The sequence below is a fragment of the Lissotriton helveticus genome, chromosome 2_1 (genome assembly GCF_964261635.1).
Source record: "Lissotriton helveticus chromosome 2_1, aLisHel1.1, whole genome shotgun sequence".
Classification (NCBI taxonomy): Eukaryota; Metazoa; Chordata; class Amphibia; order Caudata; family Salamandridae; genus Lissotriton; species Lissotriton helveticus.
The window spans coordinates 34,856,845-34,869,307 of record NC_136059.1 but is presented as its reverse complement, the minus strand read 5'-3'; positions in this window follow the sequence as shown (position 1 = coordinate 34,869,307).

Here is a 12,463-nt window from a genome sequence, read left to right as displayed (position 1 = left end):
CCATGGTTTGTGCTATGCTGGCCTTCACGGTCTGTGCTATGCTGGCCTCCATTGTCTGTGCTATGCTGGCCTTGATGGTCTGTGCTATCCTGGCCTCCACGGTTTGTGCTATGCTGGCCTCCATGGTCTGTGCTATCCTGGCCTCCACGGTCTGTGATATGCTGGCCTCCATGGTCTGTGCTATGCTGGCCCCCACGGTCTGTGCTATGCTGGCCTCCACTGTCTGTGCTATGCTGGCCTCCACGGTCTGTGCTATGCTGGCCTCCATGGTCTGTGCTATGCTGGCCTCCACGGTCTGTGCTACCATAGACTCCACGGTCGGTGCTATGCTGGCCTTCACAGTCTGTGCTACCCTGGACACCATGGTATGTGCTATGCTGGCCTCCACGGTCTGTGGTATGCTGGCCTCCATGGTTTGTGCTATGCTGGCCTTCACGGTCTGTGCTATGCTGGCCTCCATTGTCTGTGCTCTGCTGGCCTTGACGGTCTGTGCTATCCTGCCCTTCACGGTCTGTGCTACCCTGGACTCCATGGTATGTGCTATGCTGGCCTCCACGGTCTGTGCTATGCTGGCCTCCACGGTCTGTGCTATGCTGGCCTTCACGGTCTGTGCTATGCTGGCCTCCACGGTCTGTGCTATGCTGGCCTTCACAGTCTGTGCTATGCTGGCCCCCATGGTCTGTGCTATGCTGGCCTCCACAGTCTGTGCTATGCTGGCCTCCAAGGTCAATGCTATGCTGGCCTCCACTGTCCTTGCGATGCTGGCCTCCACGGTCAGAGCTATGCTGGCCTCCACGGTCTGTGCTATGATTGATTGATTGATTGATAAAAATTTATAATGCGCATAAACAATAACCCGCAGGTATCAAGGCGCCTAACAACACGATCAAATTGAAACAGATGTCCTTACACATAGGCTTCTCGAAAGAGGTGAGTTTTTAAAACATTGCGGAAATTCTGTAGAGATGGAAGAGATCTCAAATCAAGCGGAAGGTCATTCCACCATTTGGGGGCTAGCGTCGAAAAAGCCCTGCCACCCCATTTGGCCCTTCGTACACGCGGGGCTTTAAGGAGCAATTTCCCGGAGGAACGCAGGCTCCTACCAGGGGTATAGTGGGAAATGATAGAGCCGAGACCTGTGTCGCTATTTTTTGCGATGGCTCTGTAGGTCATACATTGCACTTTGAACCGGATTCGAGATTCCACCGGTAACCAATGCAGCGATTTCCTGGCCGCAGTGGCTGAGGAGCGCCTGGGAATGTCCAGAACAAATCTGGCTATAGCGTTTTGGACCACCTGCAAGCGCTGTAAGTGGCTCCGGTTTAGCCCAGCATACAGCGCATTGCAGTAATCCAAACGAGAGCCAATCAATGCAACAGCAATTTGCTTTCTTGCCTGCAGGGAAAGATATTTCCTGATCCTTCGCAGGGTGTGGATCAGGCCCCAGCAGGTAGAGACAGTTCTGCTCACCTGAGCGCCCATGTCAAGGGCTGGATCTAACATCACCCCAAGGTTCTTAGCAGACGTGGTGGGGGAGGGACATATTCCTAGTGAGTCAGGCCACCAAAGGGCTGACCAGATGTTTTCTTTTCCCCCAAACACCAATATCTCAGTCTTCTCCCCATTCAGTTTAAGAGAGTTCTGAATCATCCAGTGGCCAACCGCCTCCATACAGGATCTAAACTTGGAGGCGGTAAGCACATCAGAATGGGGGAGAGAGACGAGTATTTGGGTGTCGTCTGCATAAGAGACTACCTCCATCCCGAAAAGATCTTATTAATCTGGCTAGTGGGGTCACATAGATGTTAAAAAGGGTCGGACTAAGCGCCGACCCTTGAGGGACCCCACACTGCACTGGTCGGGATGGAGATAGGTACTCTCCCAGCTTGACTCTTTGTTCTCTCCCAGTAAGGAAGGAGGTCAAGAGATCCAAGGCTGCCCCCCTCACCCCCACCTCCTTCAGGCGAGATGTAAGCACTGAGGGGGAGAGGGTGTCGAAGGCCGCTGTTAGATCTAGCAGGACCAGGAGGGAGGTCTGGCCCCCATCTACTGTCGTGCGGATCTTATCAAGCACGATGGTGAGGGCTGACTCGGTGCTGTGTTCCCTCCTGAATCCATGCTGGGAGGAGTCCAAGCATCCCGAGCTTTCCACAAAGATAGCGAGATGCTTGTTAAGATGTGCTGGCCTCCAAGGTCTGTGCTATGCTGGCCTCCACGGTCTGTGCTATGCTGGCCTCCACGGTCTGTGCTATCCTGGCCTCCACGGTGTGTGCTATGCTGGCCTCCACGGTCTGTGCTATGCTGGCCTCCACAGTCTGTGCTATGCTGGCCTCCACGGTCTGTGCTACCCTGGACTCCACGGTCTGTGCTATGCTGGCCTTCACGGTCTGTGCTATCCCGGACTCCACAGTCTCTGCTATCCTGGACTCCATGGTATGTGCTATGCTGGCCTCCACGGTCTGTGCTATGCTGGACTTCACGGTCTGTGCTATGCTGGCCTCCACAGTCTGTGGTGTGCTGGCCTCCAAGGTCAGTGCTATGCTGGCCTCCAAGTTCAGTGCTATGCTGGCCTCCACGGTCTGTGCTATGCTGGCCTCCACGGTCTGTGCTATGCTGCTCTCCACGGTCAGTGCTATGCTGGCCTCCACGGTCTGTGCTATGCTGGCCTTCACAGTCTGTGCTATGCTGGCTTCCACAGTCTGTGGTGTGCTGGCCTCCACGGTCTGTCCTATGTTGGCCTCCAAGGTCAGTACTATGCTGGCCTCCACGGTCTGTGCTATGCTGGCCTCCACGGTCTGTGCTATGCTGGCCTCCAAGGTCAATGCTATGCTGGCCTCCACTGTCCTTGCTATGCTAGCCTCCACAGTCTGTGCTATCCTGGACTCCATGGTCTGTGCTATGCTGGCCTCCAAGGTCAGTGCTATGCTGGCCTCCACGGTCAGTGCTATGCTGGCCTCCAAGGTCAGTGCTATGCTGGTCTCCACGGTCTGTGCTATGCTTGCCTCCACGGTCTGTGCTATGCTGGCCACCACGGTCTGTGCTATGCTGGCCTCCACGGTTTGTGCTATCCTGGCCTCCACGGTCTGTGCCATCCTGGCCTCCACGGTGTGTGCTATGCTGGCCTCCACGGTCTTTGCTATCCTGGCCTCCACGGTCTGTGCTATGCTGGCCTCCACGGTCTGTGCTATGCTGGCCTCTACGGTCTGTGCTACTCTGGACTCCACAGTCTGTGCTATGCTGGCCTTCACGGTCTGTGCTATCCTGGACTCCATGGTATGTGCTATGCTGGCCTCCACGGTCTGTGCTATGCTGGCCTCCATGGTTTGTGCTATGCTGGCCTTCACGGTCTGTGCTATGCTGGCCTCCATTGTCTGTGCTATGCTGGACTTGACGGTCTGTGCTATCCTGGCCTCCACGGTTTGTGCTATGTTGGCCTCCATGGTCTGTGCTATCCTGGCCTCCACGGTCTGTGATATGCTGGCCTCCATGGTCTGTGCTATGCTGGCCCCCACGGTCTGTGCTATGCTGGCCTCCACTGTCTGTGCTATGCTGGCCTCCACGGTCTGTGCTATGCTGGCCTCCACGGTCTGTGCTATGCTGGACTCCACGGTCTGTGCTACCATAGACTCCACGGTCGGTGCTATGCTGGCCTTCACAGTCTGTGCTACCCTGGACTCCATGGTATGTGCTATGCTGGCCTCCACGGTCTGTGCTATGCTGGCCTCCATGGTTTGTGCTATGCTGGCCTTCACGGTCTGTGCTATGCTGGCCTCCATTGTCTGTGCTCTGCTGGCCTTGACGGTCTGTGCTATCCTGGCCTCCACGGTCTGTGCTACCCTGGACTCCACGGTCTGTGCTATGCTGGCCTTCACAGTCTATGCTACCCTGGACTCCATGGTATGTGCTATGCTGGCCTCCACGGTCTGTGCTATGCTGGCCTCCACGGTCTGTGCTATGCTGGCCTTCACGGTCTGTGCTATGCTGGCCTCCACGGTCTGTGCTATGCTGGCCTTCACGGTCTGTGCTATGCTGGCCCCCATGGTCTGTGCTATGCTGGCCTCCACGGTCTGTGCTATGCTGGCCTCCAAGGTCAATGCTATGCTGGCCTCCACTGTCCTTGCTATGCTAGCCTCCACAGTCTGTGCTATCCTGGACTCCATGGTCTGTGCTATGCTGGCCTCCAAGGTCAGTGCTATGCTGGCCTCCACGGTCAGTGCTATGCTGGCCTCCAAGGTCAGTGCTATGCTGGTCTCCACGGTCTGTGCTATGCTTGCCTCCACGGTCTGTGCTATGCTGGCCACCACGGTCTGTGCTATGCTGGCCTCCACGGTTTGGGCTATCCTGGCCTCCACGGTCAGTGCTATGCTGGCCTCCACGGTCTGTGCTATGCTGGCCTTCACGGTCTGAGCTATGCTGGCTTCCACAGTCTGTGGTGTGCTGGCCTCCAAGGTCTGTGCTATGCTGGCCTCCAAGGTCAGTGCTATGCTGGCCTCCACGGTCTGTGGTGTGCTGGCCTCCAAGGTCTGTGCTATGCTGGCCTCCAAGGTCAGTGCTATGCTGGCCTCCACGGTCTGTGCTATGCTGGCCTCCACGGTCTGTGCTATGCTGGCCTCCAAGGTCAATGCTATGCTGCCCTCCACTGTCCTTGCTATGCTAGCCTCCACAGTCTGTGCTATCCTGGACTCCATGGTCTGTGCTATGCTGGCCTCCAAGGTCAGTGCTATGCTGGCCTCCACGGTCAGTGCTATGCTGGCCTCCAAGGTCAGTGCTATGCTGGTCTCCACGGTCTGTGCTATGCTTGCCTCCACGGTCTGTGCCATGCTGGCCACCACGGTCTGTGCTATGCTGGCCTTGACGGTTTGTGCTATCCTGGCCTCCACGGTCTGTGCTATCCTGGCCTCCACGGTGTGTGCTATGCTGGCCTCCACGGTCTGTGCTATCCTGGCCTCCACGGTCTGTGCTATGCTGGCCTCCACGGTCTGTGCTATGCTGGTCTCTACAGTCTGTGCTACTCTGGACTCCACAGTCTGTGCTATGCTGGCCTTCACGATCTGTGCTATCCTGGACTCCATGGTATGTGCTATGCTGGCCTCCACGGTCTGTGCTATGCTGGCCTCCATGGTTTGTGCTATGCTGGCCTTCACGGTCTGTGCTATGCTGGCCTCCATTGTCTGTGCTATGCTGGCCTTGACGGTCTGTGCTATCCTGGCCTCCACGGTTTGTGCTATGCTGGCCTCCATGGTCTGTGCTATCCTGGCCTCCACGGTCTGTGATATGCTGGCCTCCATGGTCTGTGCTATGCTGGCCCCCACGGTCTGTGCTATGCTGGCCTCCACTGTCTGTGCTATGCTGGCCTCCACGGTCTGTGCTATGCTGGCCTCCACGGTCTGTGCTATGCTGGCCTCCACAGTCTGTGCTACCATAGACTCCACGGTCGGTGCTATGCTGGCCTTCACAGTCTGTGCTACCCTGGACTCCATGGTATGTGCTATGCTGGCCTCCACGGTCTGTGCTATGCTGGCCTCCATGGTTTGTGCTATGCTGGCCTTCACGGTCTGTGCTATGCTGGCCTCCATTGTCTGTGCTATGCTGGCCTTCACGGTCTGTGCTATGCTGGCCTCCATTGTCTGTGCTATGCTGGCCTTGACGGTCTGTGCTATCCTGGCCTCCATGGTTTGTGCTATGCTGGCCTTCACGGTCTGTGCTATGCTGGCCTCCATTGTCTGTGCTATGCTGGCCTTGACGGTGTGTGCTATCCTGGCCTCCACGGTTTGTGCTATGTTGGCCCCCATGGTCTGTGCTATGCTGGCCTCCACGGTCTGTGCTATGCTGGCCTCCAAGGTCAATGCTATGCTGGCCTCCACTGTCCTTGCTATGCTAGCCTCCACAGTCTGTGCTATCCTGGACTCCATGGTCTGTGCTATGCTGGCCTCCAAGGTCAGTGCTATGCTGGCCTCCACGGTCAGTGCTATGCTGGCCTCCAAGGTCAGTGCTATGCTGGTCTCCACGGTCTGTGCTATGCTTGCCTCCACGGTCTGTGTTATGCTGGCCACCACGGTCTGTGCTATGCTGGCCTCCACGGTTTGGGCTATCCTGGCCTCCACGGTCAGTGCTATGCTGGCCTCCACGGTCTGTGCTATGCTGGCCTTCACGGTCTGAGCTATGCTGGCTTCCACAGTCTGTGGTGTGCTGGCCTCCAAGGTCTGTGCTATGCTGGCCTCCAAGGTCAGTGCTATGCTGGCCTCCACGGTCTGTGGTGTGCTGGCCTCCAAGGTCTGTGCTATGCTGGCCTCCAAGGTCAGTGCTATGCTGGCCTCCACGGTCTGTGCTATGCTGGCCTCCACGGTCTGTGCTATGCTGGCCTCCAAGGTCAATGCTATGCTGCCCTCCACTGTCCTTGCTATGCTAGCCTCCACAGTCTGTGCTATCCTGGACTCCATGGTCTGTGCTATGCTGGCCTCCACGGTCAGTGCTATGCTGGCCTCCAAGGTCAGTGCTATGCTGGTCTCCACGGTCTGTGCTATGCTTGCCTCCACGGTCTGTGCCATGCTGGCCACCACGGTCTGTGCTATGCTGGCCTTCACGGTTTGCGCTATCCTGGCCTCCACGGTCTGTGCTATCCTGGCCTCCACGGTGTGTGCTATGCTGGCCTCCACGGTCTGTGCTATCCTGGCCTCCACGGTCTGTGCTATGCTGGCCTCCACGGTCTGTGCTATGCTGGTCTCTACAGTCTGTGCTACTCTGGACTCCACAGTCTGTGCTATGCTGGCCTTCACGATCTGTGCTATCCTGGACTCCATGGTATGTGCTATGCTGGCCTCCACGGTCTGTGCTATGCTGGCCTCCATGGTTTGTGCTATGCTGGCCTTCACGGTCTGTGCTATGCTGGCCTCCATTGTCTGTGCTATGCTGGCCTTGACGGTCGGTGCTATCCTGGCCTCCACGGTTTGTGCTATGCTGGCCTCCATGGTCTGTGCTATCCTGGCCTCCACGGTCTGTGATATGCTGGCCTCCATGGTCTGTGCTATGCTGGCCCCCACGGTCTGTGCTATGCTGGCCTCCACTGTCTGTGCTATGCTGGCCTCCACGGTCTGTGCTATGCTGGCCTCCACGGTCTGTGCTATGCTGGCCTCCACGGTCTGTGCTACCATAGACTCCTCGGTCGGTGCTATGCTGGCCTTCACAGTCTGTGCTACCCTGGACTCCATGGTATGTGCTATGCTTGCCTCCACGGTCTGTGCTATGCTGGCCTCCATGGTTTGTGCTATGCTGGCCTTCACGGTCTGTGCTATGCTGGCCTCCATTGTCTGTGCTATGCTGGCCTTCACGGTCTGTGCTATGCTGGCCTCCATTGTCTGTGCTATGCTGGCCTTGACGGTCTGTGCTATCCTGGCCTCCATGGTTTGTGCTATGCTGGCCTTCACGGTCTGTGCTATGCTGGCCTCCATTGTCTGTGCTATGCTGGCCTTGACGGTCTGTGCTATCCTGGCCTCCACGGTTTGTGCTATGTTGGCCTCCATGGTCTGTGCTATCCTGGTCTCCACGGTCTGTGATATGCTGGCCTCCATGGTCTGTGCTATGCTGTCCCCCAAGGTCTGTGCTATGCTGGCCTCCACTGTCTGTGCTATGCTGGCCTCCACGGTCTGTGCTATGCTGGCCTCCACGGTCTGTGCTATGCTGGACTCCACGGTCTGTGCTACCATAGACTCCACGGTCGGTGCTATGCTGGCCTTCACAGTCTGTGCTACCCTGGACTCCATGGTATGTGCTATGCTGGCCTCCACGGTCTGTGCTATGCTGGCCTCCATGGTTTGTGCTATGCTGGCCTTCACGGTCTGTGCTATGCTGGCCTCCATTGTCTGTGCTCTGCTGGCCTTGACGGTCTGTGCTATCCTGGCCTCCACGGTCTGTGCTACCCTGGACTCCACGGTCTGTGCTATGCTGGCCTTCACAGTCTATGCTACCCTGGACTCCATGGTATGTGCTATGCTGGCCTCCACGGTCTGTGCTATGCTGGCCTCCACGGTCTGTGCTATGCTGGCCTCCACGGTCTGTGCTATGCTGGCCTTCACGGTCTGTGCTATGCTGGCCCCCATGGTCTGTGCTATGCTGGCCTCCACGGTCTGTGCTATGCTGGCCTCCAAGGTCAATGCTATGCTGGCCTCCACTGTCCTTGCTATGCTAGCCTCCACAGTCTGTGCTATCCTGGACTCCATGGTCTGTGCTATGCTGGCCTCCAAGGTCAGTGCTATGCTGGCCTCCACGGTCAGTGCTATGCTGGCCTCCAAGGTCAGTGCTATGCTGGTCTCCACGGTCTGTGCTATGCTTGCCTCCACGGTCTGTGCTATGCTGGCCACCACGGTCTGTGCTATGCTGGCCTCCACGGTTTGGGCTATCCTGGCCTCCACGGTTTGGGCTATCCTGGCCTCCACGGTCAGTGCTATGCTGGCCTCCACGGTCTGTGCTATGCTGGCCTTCACGGTCTGAGCTATACTGGCTTCCACAGTCTGTGGTGTGCTGGCCTCTAAGGTCTGTGCTATGCTGGCCTCCAAGGTCAGTGCTATGCTGGCCTCCACGGTCTGTGGTGTGCTGGCCTCCAAGGTCTGTGCTATGCTGGCCTCCAAGGTCAGTGCTATGCTGGCCTCCACGGTCTCTGCTAAGCTGGCCTCCACGGTCTGTGCTATGCTGGCCTCCAAGGTCAATGCTATGCTGGCCTCCACTGTCCTTGCTATGCTAGCCTCCACAGTCTGTGCTATCCTGGACTCCATGGTCTGTGCTATGCTGGCCTCCAAGGTCAGTGCTATGCTGGCCTCCACGGTCAGTGCTATGCTGGCCTCCAAGGTCAGTGCTATGCTGGTCTCCACGGTCTGTGCTATGCTTGCCTCCACGGTCTGTGCTATGCTGGCCACCACGGTCTGAGCTATGCTGGCCTCCACGGTTTGTGCTATCCTGGCCTCCACGGTCTGTGCTATCCTGGCCTCCACGGTGTGTGCTATGCTGGCCTCCACGGTCTGTGCTATCCTGGCCTCCACGGTCTGTGCTATGCTGGCCTCTACAGTCTGTGCTACTCTGGACTCCACAGTCTGTGCTATGCTGGCCTTCACGGTCTGTGCTATCCTGGACTCCATGGTATGTGCTATGCTGGCCTCCACGGTCTGTGCTATGCTGGCCTCCATGGTCTGTGCTATGCTGGCCTTCACGGTCTGTGCTATGCTGGCCTCCACGGTCTGTGCTATGCTGGCCTTCACGGTCTGTGCTATGCTGTCCCCCATGGTCTGTGCTATGCTGGCCTCCACGGTCTGTGCTATGCTGGCCTCCAAGGTCAATGCTATGCTGGCCTCCACTGTCCTTGCTATGCTAGCCTCCACAGTCTGTGCTATCCTGGACTCCATGGTCTGTGCTATGCTGGCCTCCAAGGTCAGTGCTATGGTGGCCTCCACGGTCAGTGCTATGCTGGCCTCCAAGGTCAGTGCTATGCTGGTCTCCACGGTCTGTGCTATGCTTGCCTCCACGGTCTGTGCTATGCTGGCCACCACGGTCTGTGCTATGCTGGCCTCCACGGTTTGGGCTATCCTGGCCTCCACGGTCAGTGCTATGCTGGCCTCCACGGTCTGTGCTATGCTGGCCTTCACGGTCTGAGCTATGCTGGCTTCCACAGTCTGTGGTGTGCTGGCCTCCAAGGTCTGTGCTATGCTGGCCTCCAAGGTCAGTGCTATGCTGGCCTCCACGGTCTGTGGTGTGCTGGCCTCCAAGGTCTGTGCTATGCTGGCCTCCAAGGTCAGTGCTATGCTGGCCTCCACGGTCTGTGCTATGCTGGCCTCCACGGTCTGTGCTATGCTGGCCTCCAAGGTCAATGCTATGCTGCCCTCCACTGTCCTTGCTATGCTAGCCTCCACAGTCTGTGCTATCCTGGACTCCATGGTCTGTGCTATGCTGGCCTCCAAGGTCAGTGCTATGCTGGCCTCCACGGTCAGTGCTATGCTGGCCTCCAAGGTCAGTGCTATGCTGGTCTCCACGGTCTGTGCTATGCTTGCCTCCACGGTCTGTGCCATGCTGGCCACCACAGTCTGTGCTATGCTGGCCTTAACGGTTTGTGCTATCCTGGCCTCCACGGTCTGTGCTATCCTGGCCTCCACGGTGTGTGCTATGCTGGCCTCCACGGTCTGTGCTATCCTGGCCTCCACGGTCTGTGCTATGCTGGCCTCCACGGTCTGTGCTATGCTGGTCTCTACAGTCTGTGCTACTCTGGACTCCACAGTCTGTGCTATGCTGGCCTTCACGGTCTGTGCTATCCTGGACTCCATGGTATGTGCTATGCTGGCCTCCACGGTCTGTGCTATGCTGGCCTCCATGGTTTGTGCTATGCTGGCCTTCACGGTCTGTGCTATGCTGGCCTCCATTGTCTGTGCTATGCTGGCCTTGACGGTCTGTGCTATCCTGGCCTCCACGGTTTGTGCTATGCTGGCCTCCATGGTCTGTGCTATCCTGGCCTCCACGGTCTGTGATATGCTGGCCTCCATGGTCTGTGCTATGCTGGCCCCCACGGTCTGTGCTATGCTGGCCTCCACTGTCTGTGCTATGCTGGCCTCCACGGTCTGTGCTATGCTGGCCTCCACGGTCTGTGCTATGCTGGCCTCCACGGTCTGTGCTACCATAGACTCCACGGTCGGTGCTATGCTGGCCTTCACAGTCTGTGCTACCCTGGACTCCATGGTATGTGCTATGCTGGCCTCCACGGTCTGTGCTATGCTGGCCTTCACGGTCTGTGCTATGCTGTCCCCCATGGTCTGTGCTATGCTGGCCTCCACGGTCTGTGCTATGCTGGCCTCCAAGGTCAATGCTATGCTGGCCTCCACTGTCCTTGCTATGCTAGCCTCCACAGTCTGTGCTATCCTGGACTCCATGGTCTGTGCTATGCTGGCCTCCAAGGTCAGTGCTATGGTGGCCTCCACGGTCAGTGCTATGCTGGCCTCCAAGGTCAGTGCTATGCTGGTCTCCACGGTCTGTGCTATGCTTGCCTCCACGGTCTGTGCTATGCTGGCCACCACGGTCTGTGCTATGCTGGCCTCCACGGTTTGGGCTATCCTGGCCTCCACGGTCAGTGCTATGCTGGCCTCCACGGTCTGTGCTATGCTGGCCTTCACGGTCTGAGCTATGCTGGCTTCCACAGTCTGTGGTGTGCTGGCCTCCAAGGTCTGTGCTATGCTGGCCTCCAAGGTCAGTGCTATGCTGGCCTCCACGGTCTGTGGTGTGCTGGCCTCCAAGGTCTGTGCTATGCTGGCCTCCAAGGTCAGTGCTATGCTGGCCTCCACGGTCTGTGCTATGCTGGCCTCCACGGTCTGTGCTATGCTGGCCTCCAAGGTCAATGCTATGCTGCCCTCCACTGTCCTTGCTATGCTAGCCTCCACAGTCTGTGCTATCCTGGACTCCATGGTCTGTGCTATGCTGGCCTCCAAGGTCAGTGCTATGCTGGCCTCCACGGTCAGTGCTATGCTGGCCTCCAAGGTCAGTGCTATGCTGGTCTCCACGGTCTGTGCTATGCTTGCCTCCACGGTCTGTGCCATGCTGGCCACCACAGTCTGTGCTATGCTGGCCTTAACGGTTTGTGCTATCCTGGCCTCCACGGTCTGTGCTATCCTGGCCTCCACGGTGTGTGCTATGCTGGCCTCCACGGTCTGTGCTATCCTGGCCTCCACGGTCTGTGCTATGCTGGCCTCCACGGTCTGTGCTATGCTGGTCTCTACAGTCTGTGCTACTCTGGACTCCACAGTCTGTGCTATGCTGGCCTTCACGGTCTGTGCTATCCTGGACTCCATGGTATGTGCTATGCTGGCCTCCACGGTCTGTGCTATGCTGGCCTCCATGGTTTGTGCTATGCTGGCCTTCACGGTCTGTGCTATGCTGGCCTCCATTGTCTGTGCTATGCTGGCCTTGACGGTCTGTGCTATCCTGGCCTCCACGGTTTGTGCTATGCTGGCCTCCATGGTCTGTGCTATCCTGGCCTCCACGGTCTGTGATATGCTGGCCTCCATGGTCTGTGCTATGCTGGCCCCCACGGTCTGTGCTATGCTGGCCTCCACTGTCTGTGCTATGCTGGCCTCCACGGTCTGTGCTATGCTGGCCTCCACGGTCTGTGCTATGCTGGCCTCCACGGTCTGTGCTACCATAGACTCCACGGTCGGTGCTATGCTGGCCTTCACAGTCTGTGCTACCCTGGACTCCATGGTATGTGCTATGCTGGCCTCCACGGTCTGTGCTATGCTGGCCTCCATGGTTTGTGCTATGCTGGCCTTCACGGTCTGTGCTATGCTGGCCTCCATTGTCTGTGCTATGCTGGCCTTCACGGTCTGTGCTATGCTGGCCTCCATTGTCTGTGCTATGCTGGCCTTGACGGTCTGTGCTATCCTGGCCTCCATGGTTTGTGCTATGCTGGCCTTCACGGTCTGTGCTATGCTGGCCTCCA